Raw genomic sequence first — 19,429 nt, 5'->3', positions numbered from 1 at the left:
AGACACACAAAGAGCAAGTATTTGACTTGGCCTTCAGCTGGAGGTGCTCATATTTCTTCCCAGCTGGACTATGTATACATAGCAGGAAAATGCAGGCAAGAACTACAGGAACTATGCATGCTGTTATAAGCACATAGCTCAGAAAACAGTGTCTCAAAACTATATTGATGGAGATTGTCTTGATGTTAATGAGATGCCTTTCTTTTGCATGGATTTCCATAAATGCATATTAATATTTAAAAATGCCATCCACGACTGGAAAATTTATGTTTGGTTAAACTTCAGCTGTTCTGACTAAAATATACACACTTAAAACACAGTGCTGGAGAATGGATGCTGCAAATGAAAGACAAAAGGTTTCTACCAAAAAAAAAAAAAAAAAAAAAAAAAAAAAAAAAAAAAAAAAAAAAAAAAAAAAAAAAGATAAAAAACTAAACAAAATGTATTTAGAGATATATTTGGAATGGTGGCCTTTCAAGAAGGATAGAGTTAGCCATGAAAAGAGATAATATTTGAAAAGGCACTTGAGTTGTGGTATGTTACAGCTCTGTGGCATTGCACTGCTTAGCTGAGGGGAGTTATGAAGACACTGGGTGTCTCATACGTGTTTCACTGCAGCCTGCACTGTCTCGTAAATCAACAACAGTCTCTGGAAGTGCAAGGCTTTGTGAACATTACTTTTGAACATGGCTTGGTAGCCTGCATTGATGGAAAAACTGTGGTGCTGTGCATGTATTCTCCCTATCACTTAATAGACCATGGTAAAGAAAAACTTATTTATCTTAGGTGGTTAAATATCCTAATGGACTTACTGAAAGTGCTATGAAACTGGGTGAGCATGGCAATTTTCTCCCCTTTCATGTCCTTTTATCCACCTTTTAGCTCTACCTTCTTCTCTGTCTTCAGCTTTTATTATATTTATCCCTTAGAGGATCTAATTCAAAAGGTATTGATGTCAATGGCAGCCTCTCATTGACTTCAAAGGACTTTGGATCACCCCCCAAATGACTCATTTTAAGTAATTGTGTTACACACTGCTTTTTTGTTTGCTGTGCAAAATCATTTTCTAAACACAAAGATGTCAGACATTTGCTGAAATGCTAAAATGAATGATGAAGAGAAATAAATCATTCAAAGGTATTTTCTCTAGGCCTTGTCCAAGTTTAACCAGAGACAGTCAGTTTCTATAAATCCATTTACATTAATATTGATGCAAAAGCTACCCCATATTTTAACACAATGAGTACCATTGTAATCAGTCCCATAGCATGTGCTTTCACCATCTAAAAAAAACCCTGTACTTTCCCCCCATTCTCTCAGTAAGATTTTTTTTTGTGGATTGTCATTGTGATGGAGTTTAATTACATTTGCTGTTAAAGCAGTATTACCTAATATTTTATTTCCATACACAATGAGACCCCTGAAAGTACAAGGAAGCAGTGACCAGCAGTATAGTAGATTAACTGTGGGTTAAACTGTTTCATATGGGTGTCACTGGTGTGAACATAGTGCATTTTGGCACGAATCAAGAAGCATCTGCTCTGAGAAACAGTGGATAATGCAGTGATAAAAATTCGGTCTGTGAGACAACACTACTTCTGCCACTGCTACTTGGTCATCAGTAGGAGATCTCCCTAAAATTGGAGAGCCATTTTGCCTTAACTCCACATATTTTGGTGAGATATGCCAGAAGCTCAGAAGCATAACAAAGTTATTTTTACTCACAGTTTATTCAATGCATGGTTTATTGCATGACAGGGATTTTCACAAAGCAAATCTGAAATCTGCTTAACAGCGTGGAATTTCTTGAGCATTTCTCTCTGGCCCAACGCTCCTGGAAGAGAGGATGCATGAGACTGAATTACATCTTCACATGCTACAACAGCCAACAATTCTCCACAGCTCATGGTATCTAGTTTAAAAGCAAGTGATGGTGTAAATGGGTTCAGCATGTACTAACAAGACATCGTAAACAGATACTATGTCAATTTTCAAAAATTACAGTAGCTCCTCTCTTACAGCTATAAGCGCTGCCAGGAGGGAAACAATATACCTCATTGCACGGTTCTTAGGGTAAACTCATACACTGTAAATAATTCAAATTAGTAACATGAAAATCAATGCAGCTGGGCAGGAGTTAGACAATGTGTCTTTCATGTTGGAAATGATTGATAGGACTGGCAAGTGTGTATGGCAAAAATGTGAGGATGAATTCCAAATAAACCATGTCACACAATCAGTTATAACTCAGTAGTCAGTGTACACTGGCAAACTGCATAAAAGAAAGGGGTATCCTCTCTGCTGGAGGAAAGCAGATCTACTTATGTCATGAATTTCTTAGCTTGAACGGGCTAGCAAATATTCTATTGCATTTTTGCATTATTATTATTATTGCTACTGTTTTCTTTGCATGCTCTTGTTTTGAAAGAAATTGCACTTGATCTGTAACATTTCCTTCTGTCCTAAAATTAGAAACAGAAATTAGTGGTAGTCTCCCATATTTATCTACCTTCTTGTATTGGCTATTTGTCAGAGAGACCACTAAATTCAAGGGGTTTTTTTACCTGACTCTCTAGGGTTCTCCTTTTCAATTTTAGACTGTGTATGGTAGTTAGCTAACTGTATGCTTTCAGGTCAAGCAACATCAAGACTAAGAAACTCTTAAAACTAAGTCAACCAGCAGAACTAATAGAGTTTTAAGCTAGAGGAAAAAAAGGTTGCAGTATTCCCATTTCCATGCTTTCAGGAAAGCTACAATTGCAAAAAGACACCATCTTTTTCCTCAAAAGTATCACAGAATGTTTTGTGTTGGAAAAGTTCATCAAGTTCCAACCTTCCACCAGGGGCAGGGACACCTCCCACTAGCCCAGGATGCTCAGAGATTCATCCAACCAGATTTTGCACACTTTTAGGGATGAGGCATGACCTGTTCCCAATGCCTCACAAGATGATTTCTTAAATGATATTTTAAAAACATTTTTTCCACAATTAAAAGATGAAGTTATGAGAGGCAGTTACAAATATATCCTTCATAAAAAGAATAGAGAATATATATATGTACACACATATATATAATAATGACTGACTAGACAAATCAGAAGTAAAAGAAAAAGTTGGAAAAGATTTTAAAGAGTAGGTTATCAAAAGCTAAAATGATATACCTTTTCTTATCTTTTAAGTGCATCAGAACCAAGAACCTGTCTAGGGAGCTTGTGGAACTAGTACATGTTTGATGAGGAAAAGAAAGAAAAACCATAGCAGAGAAACAAACTAGACTATTTTCCTTTTTTGCCACTCAGGAGAAAATCCTAAAGACTACTGGTTGAGTTCATTCTGCATGATATGGCTCTACAGAACAGCTTAGGCTGAATCATCAATGGAACCTGCTTTTCACAAATCCAGAGGGGAAAGAGGAGCAAATTACTAAGTTGAACCACCTTGACACAGCCTGAAGTTTGGTGCTGGGTTTCTGTGCCTTATTTTCATTCCTGGCTTCTCCCGGGCGCTTCTCCTCATCATTTATTGCAGAGTTGCAGCCCGTTTGTGGATTTGTTCTAAAATACTTCACTGACACTGCTGTCTGGGGAGCACCCCAGGAGCTGAGGGAGCTCAGATGTTCCCTTAGGCATCTCTCAAGTTTGGGAAGGTGCACACTTCACTCATGCAGGCTTTTCCCATTGCTCTAGCCTTGCTGCCAGTATTAACCCAGCACTTCTAAAACAAATCAGGTAAGACATGGTGAACCACCAACTGGACAAAAGGAATGATAACATATGAAGAATTGAGAGCAAAAAAAAAAAAAGAAAAGAAAATGGGTTCCTGCTTTTCTGGTAATACCAAGAATAGGAAGGCAACAGAGAAACAAAAATAACTTTTTTCTCTCTATACCACTTACAACTAACATTGTCCTGTTAATTGCTGCAGAGAACTGTGAAGACCTTGAGCATAAAGGAATTGAAGGACAGAGTTGAACAAAATCATGGAATTAGGTTACTCAGTGACTATCAAAAGTGAGGATCTTGATTCAACTTCCAGTGAGAGTGTCTAGACCATGAGCTGCCAGAAACAAGAACTTACTCTATACTGTAGTCCATTGTGCTAAAGTGTGCTGCATTCCACTCTGAAGCTGCTCATGCTAATTCCTGCTTGTTGGACAAATGCTTGGTTTGACCAATTGCAATCCTTTTTATTTCTTTATATGAGTAAAGACAGAACATGACCTAGTGTTTTGGTTTACATATTTTTATTCATTTATTTGTTTTAAATAAAATTATTTTCATAGGATAAAATGCACCACCAAATCCAAATTGCTACATACTGTTTCTTTAATGAAGAAACTAGCTTCATTCTAACCTAAAAAAAAAAAAAAGAGAGAGAGAGAGAGAAAGGAGCGCTGTACATAATAATTGTGGTATTTATAATGAATAACCTTTTTCACATTTTAATTGGAACAAATTGGCAAGCAGCTACTCACAGATTCACAGATATTAATCACAGAATTCAGACATTCAAAACATTTCTGACAACATGTTTATTATATTTTCTTTCACCATTTTAATATTAAAAAACTCTTACAGTTGATTATGCTGTTAACAGCAATTCAATATTCACAGAGAACTTATAGTTATAGACTATATGCAAAAAAACCCTGAAATATCGAGTGACTCTTGTTTTATATAAACAAAAGTTAATCAGACAGTAATAAATAAATACAATACAAAGTATATGACATTTTGCTAGTCTAAATTCTCCATAAAATATATTTTTAGGTCATGTGAACTTTAGTAGTAGTAGTTGTATAAATAGTATTTCAGCATATACGAAATTACATTGTAGTTGCCTCTGCAGAAGATGTAAAAGGGAAAAATCCTCCTTCAGTTTGTGGATCTGGGAAGGTAAGTATCAGATAGTGTATAAGAATATCTAATACAGACAATGAAACTTGCTATATATTGAGTGTGTCCTGGATGAATGTCCTGTATTTGGGGAGGCCAACAGTAGTCCTGTCCTTCCTCAACTGAAGATCTATATGCATTGCAAAGGTGTTGTCTTGTGAAAAAAATACTAGAGGATTTTTTACTTCCCTTAATTTTGTTATGATGTGTAATTGAATTTGTCACTTTGCCAAAAATCCAGCTAAGGAAATCGTTTTAGCAGGAATGAAAGGTAGAATAATTGTAAAAGCAAATCTTTAAAAGTATATGCAGCTTGTTTGGCATCATTTGTTTTCCCTGGATAACCTTTATTTTCATTATAAATTACTCCTCTCACTTCACAAATTATGACTTTCACTGTGTAATGGAGAATTGAGAAATTATGCACACCCAGCTGATATGTTAATTGTGTGCTGTTTGTTTAACAGCAGCATCAGGAATAAAAGATTGTCTTCACTAGTTCTCTGAAAGCCTTAACAAATAACAACACTATTTAAAACCTAAGGTCTGAATATTCTGGGTTTATGAGTAACAGGATATTATCATATTAAAATCATTACTAAGCTGGTGCTGGAATATTTGTTCTGAATCCTGTCAATACTCTAATGGCAGTAGTCTTGGAAACTACACATCTGCTACAGGATTAATTACACACATAAAACATTATCATTGCCCTACATCTCCTGTGAGGTAGAGAGGCTGCTAGAATGATTAATGGCTCTGTATGACATACAAGGGAATAAATGTAAATGTTACCCAATGGATAGAAAGGTCTGTTCCTTGCTTATATTAAGCTGAAGGACCTTATTGGAGCAATATTATTCTTGAAGGTCTGTGGGCGATGTTAAAAAACCCAAATCCACAAATTCTACAATGTTTGCTGTACTGTTGGGAGAATTTCTATCTGTCACAGTGTTTTGAAATATTTTAGACATAGAGTGTGTGTGTGTGCTCACAGGTGTGTTAAGCATGCTCCATACTTGGTGAGTCACCCTTCCTGCTTATTATAAGTAGTGGTGATGCTTCTAGGGCTAGTGTTAGATCTAGGCCATTAGGAACTTCTGATTTTTGACTTAGAATAAATCTCCAAGCACAACAGAGAAAAAACATTTCCTTTAATAATATGTCAGGGAGGCAGAGGTCCAGTTGTGACAGAAAAGAAGGAAAGCTGGAGGAAATATTTAAAAGGCAGTCCATTGTTTACAATTAAAATTAACAGAGCAGAGTTCAAAGGTGACATACCAGTATGAAATTAAGGCCATGGGCAGACCCAAGCAAGCAATTAGGTGAAAATTATAACAAATGCAAACTGGAGCTAATCTATTGATTATGTCACTTCTTCACGCTTCATTATTTCTTTAGACGTCCTTTTATAAAGACCCCAAGTGGTCCTTCATACTTTTGTCACTGACATCTGAAATACTAGATTGCAAAGACTGAGCCCTTTGTTCATCCAAAACTATTTGTTTCTGTCCCTGCTAACTCATACATCTTTCCTTTGAAGGATCACACCCTACATGAGGGACTGAGGGCTGTGGCAAATCACTGACACTGCAAAGCTGTTTGCCTTCAGCCACCTTAAAGTTCATCAGCCAAATAAATCTCTGATGCATTTAGCAGTTTACACTTCCATTGGTATAAAACTGTACAGCCTTCTCCCCAGGTGTATCACAACTTGTGCGTACCTAGCAAGCAGCATTCTGCAGGGGATCCATTGCAAAGTAATTGCAGAGAAGGTGGAGCCAGTTGAGAACTAACTGGTATTTAATAACATAGCAGATCAGGGGAAGTGGATGCTGAATGATGCCATAACTTGTGTCATTACCCATCTTGTATATTACCATGGTAATAAGCTTGCCAGTGATCATTTGCATTGGGGTACATAGCACATACTGCCCAAGCTACCTGCCAGTGCAGATGGGAGCTCTAAAACAGAAACAAAATGTGAAGGATAGTGATAGAAGAAGAGATCAAGTCATGCAGCCCACAAACCTTATAAGATATCTGGTCAGTTTGCCAAAAGGAAACAACCAAAACTTTTAGACAACATTTATGTCACCATTTTGGACAGTTAATTTACTCATGTCTAAAGTGCAATATACTTTAGGTCACTGAGCTCTTAAAACTTGCATGAGAAAATTATTACCTGTATTATAGAAATGTTGTCATTCATGTAATTGTGCTTTTTTGAGGAACATGCATTATATTAGTGGTGAGGTGTACAGAGTATTAGTGGAGTTTGTAATTAATAACAGCAGAGATTATCAAATTCAGATAAATAAAAATTTGAGATAAGCTTCATAAGTACTAGCAACATACAATATAAACAAGAAGTTTTGTGGTAGGATATAATGACCACATTATCCTAATCAGCACAGTTGTACTCATCGTTAAAATTTAATTAAGGTTTTCCCTTTGCTTTGTGTAATTATTAGAGAACCTTCCTGTGAAGTCTAATTGCCCTATCATAAACAAACAGAAAAGGGAAAGCTCTTTTGTCCAACAAACGAGCTTTCTCTTTACAGCAGAAATATCACATAATAGAAAATTTTCAGAAAGGATGCAATCTCCAAAATGTATAATTAAGGTTCTATAAGGGGAGAATCATCTACTGTAGACTTAAGAGATTCTGTGCAAGCTCTACATGTTTAGAAAACATGAACCATCACAAACAAGAGCTGCTCTGAATTCCATGATCTCAGCAAAGAAATACACTGACCTAGCACAAAGGAGCTCCACCAGCCCCCTCCCCACTCTCCACCCCTGACTAGACACAAAAGTGGAATCTGTTTTTTGTTCCCAAGTGCCAACCATGCATCAGGGGGCGGATGCACCTCCTTTACATTCCATCAAACAGCACACAACTCCTGCTTAAGGCAGAAAAGGCACTCTTGTGAAGAGTTTACCAGGGTTAAGTTTATCATTGTTTTTACCAACAGCAAAACAAGTCAGTTGAGGATACTTTTTTTCCTTGTCAAATGTTAGAGTGAAATAAATGCAATGCACAATGGTTTTCTTTCTCTAAGAATTTCAGTGGATAAATATATTCTTAGTCTACAGTCACTGCATTGCTTGTTTTTCGTGGCTTTCCACACTACATTTTAACAATGAAATATCTTTGTCTTAGAGTGGCAAACAATACATTTTTGTTTTGCAGAGAAATAGATTAAGACATTATGTTGATTCCTTGTTGTTATTCCACGGTTGCAGGATTATGCAGTTTCCTACATTTGTACTGTTGCACTACACATTGTGTAGGATAATGAGTGTTTTGTGTGCAAAAAATGCAGAGGCCATGTCCATCAATAGCTGGAATTTTATGTGTTTAAAAATGATTTTTGCCTTTCTTGCTTCGTAAAGCAATCTAATCTCATAAGTGCAGTCTACTTCAGGAGATGCATTAGACCATACAATTATATAATTAATGTAATTAAATTATGTTTAGGGTTGAAAGTGGTAGATATAGCAAAAGTCTCCTTTTTGTATATGGTGCTGGAGACTCCAGAAAGAACAAATTTTGTACTCTTCTGTGAAATCGTTAGAAATTCACATGGTTCTTTTAATTAATAATCAATAAAATATAATCCTTACAAATTACGTTTGCATAAAATCCTTAGACATTCTCATTGCTTCAAAATTTGTTTAGGATTGAACCTGTGTGTTGTGGTTTCACCCCAGGTAGCAGCCAACCCCAGGCAGCTGCTTGTTCATTGTATTACCAGTGGGATCAGGGAGAAAACTGGGAGGGTAAAAGCCAGAAAAATTTCAGGCTGAAATAAAGAAAGTTTGACTGGGAAAAAAAGGTCATGCACACCAGCAAAGCAAAACAAGGGATTAATTCACTGCTTCCCATGGATGGACAGGTGTTCAGGCACCTCCAGGAGAGGAGGGCCCCATGATGGGTAATGGTGACTTGGAAAGACAAACCTACAATTTTCCCATGTGTTATATATTTGCATCTCACTGAATCCAAATAACAACATCTTAAATTGCCTGCTGAAATCCCATTAAGTCAGTGACAAAAACACAGTACTTACAGTTGGCTTCACTCACTTTTTTACATGTCTTTGGCTACACTTAAGCCCGTGTTTAAATCTTTGATATATCTTTGTTTCCCTTGACAGGCGAAGTTTTCTTCTCCCCAACTGGCTATCTGATGCACTATGCAGCAAAATAAGCAAGGCTATTCCAAAGATGATCTCAAATTTGAATTCTGCAAAATCAGGGCAGCTGCATTTGGAGTCAGCAAGTAAGTCGAAGGCTGATGTTTTTCAAGATAGGGTTCAAAACATAGAAAATCATATTGTCTCAAGTAGAAAACAATGTCTAGAAAGGAAGAAGACGTGTCTTCTTCTGCCTGGCAGACTCTGGTGCTTGCTTTTCTGCTCTGAAATCACTTACTCTGAGCTCACTTTGCATGTTGACTCCCTTAACAGCTTGAGAAATACAATAATTAGATGCCTAAATATTTTTGTTTACAAAATATGAAAAATTATGATTTTAAATGACAGAGGCAGAGTAAGAACACATATATTAATGTTTGTGAGGGGGTGATGAGACCACCAGTGTCATACATGTGGCAACCATATAATTAGAGAGGAAAAATAGGCTTTCTGAATGAACATTTTGAAGTACTCCTTTGTAATTTAAGAAATACAAATTATATGCAATACCATCACTATAAATCATCCATCTTTTAACCAATGACTTTAAACCAAGTTTATAAAGTATTTATCGATAAATAGATTTCAAATCAGATTTTTTTCCAGATATAAAAATATTAGTTGGTCTGCTTTACAAAAAGCGATACAGACTAATCACTATCAAACACTCACGTTGCTGTTTTACACACAGTAGTATCAGCTGTGCATAGATGTGAGGATATCAGCTGTATATCTGTGTGGGTGAGCAAACTGAAGATAATGAGATCAATTTGACACAGAATAATGTTGCAGTGCATATATTTGAACATTCACTGAGTCTAGTGTGACTAGCCTTTCCCTGTTATTCAGAAGACCCTTGATTAAATTTGTTGTTTTTTAGAAATTTGCAACTCATTATTTCATAGACATTAAGCTGGGTAAAAATATTAGCCATATTAAGCGACCACTAGTTTCAAGATATTTCTACAACATAGACTCAAAATATTATTTTTTCTCCAACATTTTTCCCATGATACATGTTTCAGAATAATTTGTTTTTCAGATAAGCTAAATACAAAAAAACTACATGAGGTTGTAGAACTGTAAAAATAAGAATTTCAAGCTGCCTGAAATGTGAAAATATTGATCTACATGACTGGAAACAATGAAAAATATAAAAGGGATAATCAGAGATGAGAACTTCGGTATGAATACATCTTGAGTAAACTGAGAACCAGAATTTGCTACCAAAAAAGGATGACTGAATACAAAATGTAACAGGAGCCTCTGAAATGCTCAATGACACCAAGTCTGCAGGTATGAAGACTCACATTTAACACAACATAAGAATTAACAGCCACAGAAACAAAACTATCAGGCTTAAAGCTGGAAAAGGTGTGAAGAACAGTGGGATTTGCTAGGATACACATTGAGAATTTAGGGTTATGTACAGTGGTCCATGTCCCACCATCAGTGAGCTGAAACAAACAAAAGGAGCCATGGTAGCTTTGATTCTCACACTTCTTCCCACAGCAGATGTAACAGACCAGGATCAGTAACAGGACACAGAACTCAAGAGAGCCTGATGGCACTATTGTACTCTTATAATTGAAGGACTCTGATATATTAATTTCTTAGACAACGTATGAGAATCATTTTGACAATGAAGCTAGAAATTCCAGTTCTAAAAACAGGTTAAGGTCTGTAGAAACATCTGCAAATATTAATGTTTTAATAGAACCATCAAGTGCTGTATGTTTCTGGCTAAATATACAAGTAACAGAGTAATTGAATACATGACTTTTCCATTTATTTTTGCATCTCCTTCTGAACACTGCGTTTTACACTTTCCACATTTTTCTTATATATGAATATTTTGTTCCAGAGCAGCTATTGAAAGCAAACTACAAAAATCCATCCACATGTCTCTTTTGCCACAGAATGTTTTTGTATTAGTTGTGCAGGCATGCCAGTCCAGAAGGACTGAGCTGAAAAGGAGTGATTCCTGGCTCATGGGAACTGAAAATACAAAGAGACCTTTCAGCTTAATTTAGGGAAGATACATATTTGACCTTGAATGCAGTTTCCCGAAGTAATTCTTAGGGTGTGGTGTGGCTTATCTTTTGTTATGTTTGCACAGTTTCTCATACAATGATAGCCCAACCTGTTTGAAGTCTCTAGCAAAAAATGATCAAACACAGTACAATAATTATATTGGTCATTCATTGTGTCATGAAACACATCATAGCCTCAAAAAAGATAGATGTTAACCCTTGCTAACCTATACCAGCTAAATATACGGCTTGTTAAAAGGCATGGATATCAGAACTGAGCTTTTAAAGTTACATTTTCTAATCCCAGCTACACCTGCATGAGAAATTTTACTTTTCTGAATTCAAACATGTATGCTCGTTTGTATGTGAAGTCATATTACATCCTACTTGAATGTGCTGCAAATTTTACAGCCCTTCATAAAATAAATCCTGTTGACTTGAAATGGCTGTGGACCCACCTGAGATTGTACAAGCCAGTTAAGAGTAACATGAAAGTGGAATGAAAAATAAAGACAAAAGCCAACAACAACAACAAAAGGGGAAAATTAACTGAAATATCCCTTCCAAGTTCCTACTTATATAGGCTGATCTGGGGAAAAATAAAATGACTCTATGGAAATAAAAGTTAGAAATCAAGAGCTGTTGTTTACCATATGTTAGAAGTCTTAAGTGCATATATCAAGAACAACTAAACACTAATGGTTTAGAAAAGTACAGTCTATTAAATAAAAAAGACAGATGATAAGTGTGAAGATTTTTCAGAAATTAATAACCCTTCTCTCTAAGGGTCACCAAAGAAAGAAGACGAAAGTATTTCACATAAGAATGAAGCCACTGAGTCTGTCAGGCATGCCACTAGGCAGCTGAAAGAAGACTGGTTAAAAAAATTTCTCACTTGTTAAGCAGCTTGTGGAAATACTGAATTTAAGCAACATTGCAGTACTCGGGACGTGTGAGGACTGGTGCAGTACTGACAATAGAGATGGAAGATTCACCTTTGGATATTGTAACACTGTTTACCCTGAAATATGAACTGCTGTGTGACAGCATCCACACGGATAGTTCAGGTGCTGTGAAAGTAGTAAGCAAAGATTTTGCTTGTGTGGAACAAACTTCCTATTGTTCACATTCAATTATGGCACACTGCTCAAGAGCACAAGTGGAAGATTTTTCCTTTTGTCCCTAGTATGTAGGGTGTGCATAGTAGGTATGGCATGCAAGTTGAGGCAAATTCTAGGGAAAGGAGTGTGAGCCAAGTGATTTGGTGTAATGATATGATTGTGCATTTGGATTAAAAACAATTTTGTGCAGAGTAAGTTGCCAAAAAATTAATACATGCACACAGACATTGCAGATAAGCCAATCCAGTCTTTGAATGTTCCAACCTAAGATTAACCCTCTCTAAAGAGAACTGTACTCATGCAACATCCGACAGTCCTGGCTGAATGGTGAACTCAAAAGCTAAAGTTGTTATTCTGATTTTTAATTTCTGCTTTGCAAGAATTTTGTAAGCTTTTGCAAATGTGACAGGCATTGGTAGAATACAGCTAATGGAAATTAAATAAAAATGAGAAGGGCTTGGGGGTGTTGGTCAATAAGAAGTCAGCAAGTCTCAGCAATGAGCAGAAAGTCCAGCAATTGCAGAAAGCAATGTGCAACAGCTCAGAAAGCCAAACGTGTCCTGGGCTGAATCCAGAGCAGTGTGGGCAGGGAGGGAGGGGATTCTCTGGTGAAACCCCACCTGGAACTTGCATCCAGCTCTGGGTTCCCAGCACAGGAAGGGCATGGGACTCCTGAAATGAATCCAGAGGAGTCCTTGAGGAGGATAAGGGAGCTGGACCACCTGTGGTACAAAGACAGGATGAGAGAGTTGGCACTGTTCAGCCTGGAGAAGACAAGGGTCTAGGCAGGACTCATGGCACATGTAGTGGGGTCTAGAAGAAAGCTGGAAGAGGGACTTTTTACAAGGATATGTGTGACAGGAGAATGGGGAATGGCTTTAAGATGAAGGAGATAGATTTAGATTAGATTTTAGGAAGAAATTCTTTACTCTGGGGATGGTAAGGCACTGGGACAAACTGTCCAGAGAAATTGTGGATGTGCCTCTGGAGTGCAGGGCCAGATTTGACAGGTCTTTAAGCAACCTGGTCTAGTGAAAGATGTCCCTGTCTATGGCAGAGGGATTTGAGCCATAAATGGTCCTTTCCAACCCAAATCATACCATGATTCTATGACTCTGTGCAATCCTGTTTGGATCAGTAAAACACAAAAGGTCACATGCTTATGAAGTTTCCCCATGTAAATAACAGAGAAAAATGACATCATGGGTTAACATAAAATAGAGCATGGCAATTACATGGCAATGGTTGCCTAATGTATAATTACCTGATAGCTGAACCATTAACTTATATTCCTACAGAGTTACATCAAAAGTGCATATTTTTAAAGGCAGCTGATTTAAATTGGATGATTTCTATATTCTCTAAGCCCCTTTTAACTTTCTGACCAAAAATTTACATTGAAATATTGTTAGAACATGATACAAGGTAAGATTGTGCAGTCTGATATAGCCTTGTCTAACACAATGGTGTGCTTCTCTGTCCTTTGTGTATGCTAGTTGCTGAGATTTTGTGTTCTTGCATGTGAAGGTGTGTGTAACAGTTCCCTCATTTTTTGAAGATAAAGCTGTTGCAACAAGCACTGTAGTATAAGGGAGAGTATCTGAAGTCTTATAAGCCCTGGTTTGTCTGGTCCTCAGCTTAGCTGAAAGGTGCCTGGAGTGTGGAAGAAGAGTTAGTGGTAACAAAAAGACAAGAAAAAACAAACCCAAAAGAAAACAAAAAGCTTTACAGAAAACAGCAAAAAAAATTTTGAAATCTTTGCTTACATATGTAATGTAAGCCTGTTGGGCTTTTCTGTGTTGACCTTCAGCATAAGTGGAAGTGAGCCCAAAATGACAGCAAAGGTATGATCAAACTAAAACAGCTCCATTTTAATTCATTATCTCTTTGATAGAGATGAATTTGTTTCATCTAGATTACATCTGAATAATTTGCTGAACCGTAGAATAAACCAACATTCTCAAGCACATGGACACATAATGGAGCTTAAGAACTGTTAGTCCAGCTAATATCAGCAAGCACACACCCCATAGCTATATTCTCTTTTACGCACACAGTCCTCTAGCTGCCATCTGTTCAACACGGTTTGGAATAAATCCCTTTTGATGTGTGTTAACACTATCCCTGGATGCGCATTAAAAAAATCCCAACAAAAGACAAAAACCCCAACAAAACACAGTAAAAAAGATGGAATATTAAAGTGAAACTGTAACACAGTGCAAATAGCAATTGTTTGATCTCAGTAGCTGGGATTTTGAAATTTTTTTGGCACCATTGGCTCAGTTCTGATGAATGGAGTGCATATGTTTGCACCTGAAAACAAGTACAATTTATCATTTTGTTCTTTTACTATATTTTAACAGAAGAAATTTGATTTAAAAAAAAACCTTATTGAGACCTGTGGACAGTTATGCTGCCACTGACAAACCCAGTACTATAATTTACATTGTCTTGCCTATTTGCTCAGTTGAAAGCTGATGAGAATGTATTTCTCTCATGCTTTTTTCTCAAAGGTTAAGTGATAGCACTCTTTTACTTCAATGGCAGCAACATGTCTATAGGTATAAACTTCTAGAGCAAGTGTGTTTTCAAATAAGTAGGGATAAAGTTAGCTGCAAAATCATATTTCATGTCCTAAGTGTGTAGCTGACAGCATGCTAGGACTCTACGTCTTGGAGTAGATTACTGTGATGGTTGATACTGATTTTGTTCTTCTACTATATTTTAACAGAAGAAATAAGATATGTACACTGTAAGAGATTTACATTGTCACTGTGTTTATTACAAACTCAATTGAATTGTAATGCAAATTCTATTGAGATATTAAAAACGATCCATTTCTATAGCAAAGGGGTCCTGGCTTCTTTTTTTGCTTTTTTGGGGGTGTGGGGTGGGGTGTAAAGAGAAGAGGTTGCCCGTATTGAAACCCACAAAAGATTCACAGTGTCCACTGCATACTGGGATGTGCATTTTTGGAGAACCTTAATGCATTCTTGATTGAGCCATAAAAAATCTTAGCTAAATGTCTCATAATTAAGTCTCATTGTTGGAACAGAGCATTTTGCAATGAATGAGGACACAGAGTAACTGAGAACGTGTCTAAATTAGTATTGCATTTCCCAGCCATTTTGGTGAGGAAAACTGTGTGAGAGTAGGGGATAAGGAGATTGATGAACTTGTTTTTGTAAACTCTAAAGGGAATAAATTGTACATTGTCAGTTTGAGGTGGGTGCAGCCCATGAGGCTGACTCCTTTGTGCTGGAATGGAATGTGACATCTCAAACACTTCAAAATATTGCTTCACAAAGTATGAGAGAATCCAGTTCTCCAAATAATCAGCCTTGCTATTCTCTGATGAGCTTTCTTTGTAGATATACCCCTTGACCTGTAACATTCAATGTGTTTCTACAAACCTCCATAAATCTGAAATCTGCAAAAGCCCAGTGTGCTTGGTCTTGAGATCACCAACATGGGCTGTTAGAGAAAGCAGAGTTAACAACTCGAGTCAAAACCATACAATAATTTGACTTGTTTGTGTGTGAAGGATCTGGCTATTTCATGGGCATAGAAGCATAGAGGTCAGCTGCCTGCAGATGACAAGGTCAAAAGTTGACATTCCCATTTCTTAGGAAATTCTGAATTTGGGAGGTGAGTGGAAGAGGGGAGGGAATTGCACCATTCTGAAACACAAATGATATATTTGAGGCTTTTCCATAGAAGAGGAAACATAATATTTAAAAATAACCTATAGATTTTCCATCTGAAGCCAACCTTGGAAACTTCAGCCAAAGGCTCTCAACTCTCTATTTTGGCAGATTCATGAGAAACCCAGAGTGCAGAAACCCTTCCTGTCTGGCTGAAACATTTGACCCTGGACGTTTTAGGTTCTTCCAGGATCCTAGACTCATTTCAGGATTGCCAGTGCATTCAGGACACAGCTTCATCACAGGAGACAACAAATTTCACCCAGAATATGTGGAAAATACCAAGGTTTTCCAGTCTGTTAGGTCACAGCTATGTCAAAATCAGATTTTAGGCAACATCTAGCATGGAATGAATATTGTTTCACAGAAAAATTATTGACCGGGAAAAATAATATACTGTGTTATTTGTAATTTTAAGTATGTTTTAAATCAGTTCAGGTTAGTTTGGTTTGGCAGGCATGGTTGGCAGATCTGCTTTAGGACCAATTTTGGGAAATTGATCAATTTCAGGAAATTGTGTCCTGTGTTTCAGAAAAAGGTTGAAGATTTTGCTTCATCCGTGGACACTGCTCAGTGATCAGCAGTGGTAATTCTACAGCTCTATCCTTGTGTGGTTCTGGGTAAGTCAGTGGATTCTCTGTTTTGACCTTCACAGTAAGAAGTGGTTTTAGAAAGTGCCCTAAGAAAGAGTTTGGATCCTGGCTTTGCATTTATTCATTAAGACCTTTGGGCTTTGTGACAAACCTATAGAAAATGCCAGATTCTGAAAACATAATTCTGCTTATATTTTCTTTCCTTTTATTTTTATTTTTTTTAAATATTGATCTTCAGGTAGGTTTTAATTGATATTCAGGTAGGTTTTGGGGCATATTGATCCCCTTTGTAATTTTGTGACCAGATACATACACAGTCAACTGATCGTATCAGAGAAGCTTCATTTTATTTTAGTTTAGTTTTATATTGTCTATTTATGAATTTATTTTTTCTTTGCATTTTGGGATACCTCTTACACAGTCTATCAGTGCTTATATATTTCACTCTACAATTGTTCTACACCTCTGCAACAAGATTGTAAGAAAATGTACACAAATCAATTTAAATAATATCATCAGTGTGTGCTATGAGATTAGCTTACTTCATTAGAAGACAGAAAGAAAATTGGTCAAAACCCTGATACAAATACAGCTTGTGCATCACACAATAAGGAATTATTGCAGTTGAAAATATAATGAAAAGAAGAGTCTTCAGACTTTGCAGAATATTCTGCACTTTCTGTCTGTGGTTGATGAGACATACACACAAATGACATCCAAAGCCAAAAATCCCTTCAGTTTATTGAAGATTGGTAAGACAGACAAGCTTTGTCTTTTGTAGATTTTCAACAGAAAATTATTTTCTAAGTAGTAAGCAAATTAAATATAAATTATTATATATTCTTTTGATGGGTTGCATTCAAGTGTTTACCCAGTCAAGCAACTATGTCAACATCACATGATTTGTTTGATCAGCCACAGCTAGGCAAAGCACATGGAGGAAATACTGAGTGCCAAGTATACAGAAGCTTTCATGGGGTACATTTTCAGAATAAATTAGAATAATGAATATGTTAATGGAGATGATGATCTGCTCAGCAATATTCAACAGTCAGGAAAAGAGGCAAATTCATCTGCTAAATTATTCATTGCAAATTATTCGCTTAACTCTAATAGTCTTGATTAGCGCTTATCTGATCTAGAAGGAGAACAGCAAAAAGCCATGGCAATAGGAAGGAAGGTGGAGAAAATCAATATTACTGCTATTTATTTGATTCACAGATGTCTGTCACTGGAAGGCCACAATGGGCCTCTTGCACACTCTTTGCAGGAGACCACCAACTGACTCAATCAGTAAGGGATTTTGTTGTGGCTAGCAATAGAAAAAATCCCTTACTATAGAGGGTCATATCTGACATTTATTTTCCAAGGCTTGCCTTAGGTTGGAAGCTCTATTTTCTCTCATCCCTGCCGTATATGAAAATCAGGTTGGTTACCAATGTTTTGTCCCTTTCCTCCCTCTCATCTCAGACTTCAAGCTTGAGACAAAAGATTCCTTCCACTTCAACCACCACCATACTTTCCTGGTCAGGAACCAGGAAAACAAATAATAGAATTATTATGGTTGAAAAAGACCTTGAAGGTAATTGAGCCCGACTGCTAAGCCAGCATTGCTGTGCTCACTGCTAAGCCACATCCTCAAGTGCCAGATCCACATGGGATTTCCCCGTGGCAATCTGATGCCTGACCACCATTTCAGTGGAGAGATTATTTCCTAAATCAGTCTAACCCTCATCTGGAGCTGTCTTGTTTCATGTCTCAGAAGAAAAGAAACCTGTAAAATACCTATAGCTCTAGTAATTTCAACAGACATAAGAATGATCTCAGAGTTAATTAATAGAGAGAATGCCTGAGAAAGACTTGCACTTGACCTGATGCACAGAAAGACAGGTAAACACATGATTCTGATGTCTACAGTTCCTTTTTCTCCTGCCTGTAAAGCAACAACCACTCAAACAGACCCAACACGTTAAGTGCATTCTGGCTTCCTTTTCTCAGAAAATTTATTTTCCATTTTCCTTTCTGTCATCCACAACGCAAGGCAGCAACTCTCTGTTTTCCTCCCATTCTAACTCCTCACAAATGACTGCCTGCTTTCCCTATTCTTTCCATCCCTTCCAGTCCTGCTAGAGACTTCACTACAGTATGCCACTTCCATCTCCTCAGCTGCCTACTTCAGGTTGTATATTTTTTTCACAGCATAGTTGTGTCATTCTGCCCAGTGACTCAAATATAAACAATTTCAGAGACCTAAGAAATTTAACCTGTGTGTGTTCACAGTTTTCAGCACAAGGACTTTGAAACATAATCTAGACAAATGCTCTGAAAACTCAAATTTCTTGGATTCACAAGTTCAGGGAGAGAGAGTTCTAGATCTGATCTCCAAAAACAAGGTGCCTGCTCTGTGCTTGTCTCTGAAGTGTGCTTGTCCCCAGACTAATGACTGCCTTTCAGCACATGGGCTGAACAGTATTTCAAGGCTTTGTCATCATGATGCTGTTGTCAAATGAGTCAGTGGTCCACCAGGAAGCTCACAGTGCATTAAAGCTGTAGTGCTCTCCCTAGCCATGATCATATATATTTCATGATCATTGCATGTCAGGTAGGCTAAACAGCTCAGAGCAGGGTAAACTGGAAATATTAAAAAAGTACTAGTGGACAAGAAGCTTATTTCTGTGTTCTAGTACAGTACAGAGCTTCGTGGTCTTTAGCTACTTAAGTGGCCTTGAGAAATGTTCAAACTACAATTTCTTCCAAGATCATACTTCCCTGGAGTACATAGGTCAAAAATTGCTGTTCTCCAGTTTAATTATGCTTATTAAGTCCCAGTTCATTTCCTGTTTTCTGCACAAATGACACCCTGAAGCATTATTTGGTTATA

The 19,429-nt window shown here is 37.1% G+C and overlaps 1 long non-coding RNA gene across 1 annotated transcript in view; it reads left to right on the top strand.

Moving 5' to 3' along the window:
- Positions 1 to 362: 362 nt before the first annotated feature.
- The window catches only part of LOC306815034, a 178,750-nt gene continuing 159,683 nt past the window's right edge, over positions 363 to 19,429 (top strand). The window contains exon 1 of the long non-coding RNA XR_013777304.1: positions 363 to 442. This is a non-coding gene — a long non-coding RNA (uncharacterized lncRNA). The remainder of the gene's footprint in view (positions 443 to 19,429) is intronic.

Source organism: Erithacus rubecula, assembly GCF_903797595.1.
Source record: "Erithacus rubecula genome assembly, contig: SUPER_Z_unloc_5, whole genome shotgun sequence".
NCBI classification, from domain to species: domain Eukaryota; kingdom Metazoa; phylum Chordata; class Aves; order Passeriformes; family Muscicapidae; genus Erithacus; species Erithacus rubecula.
Note: the sequence above shows the minus strand (reverse complement) of the source record. Positions and strands in the feature narration are given on the sequence as shown.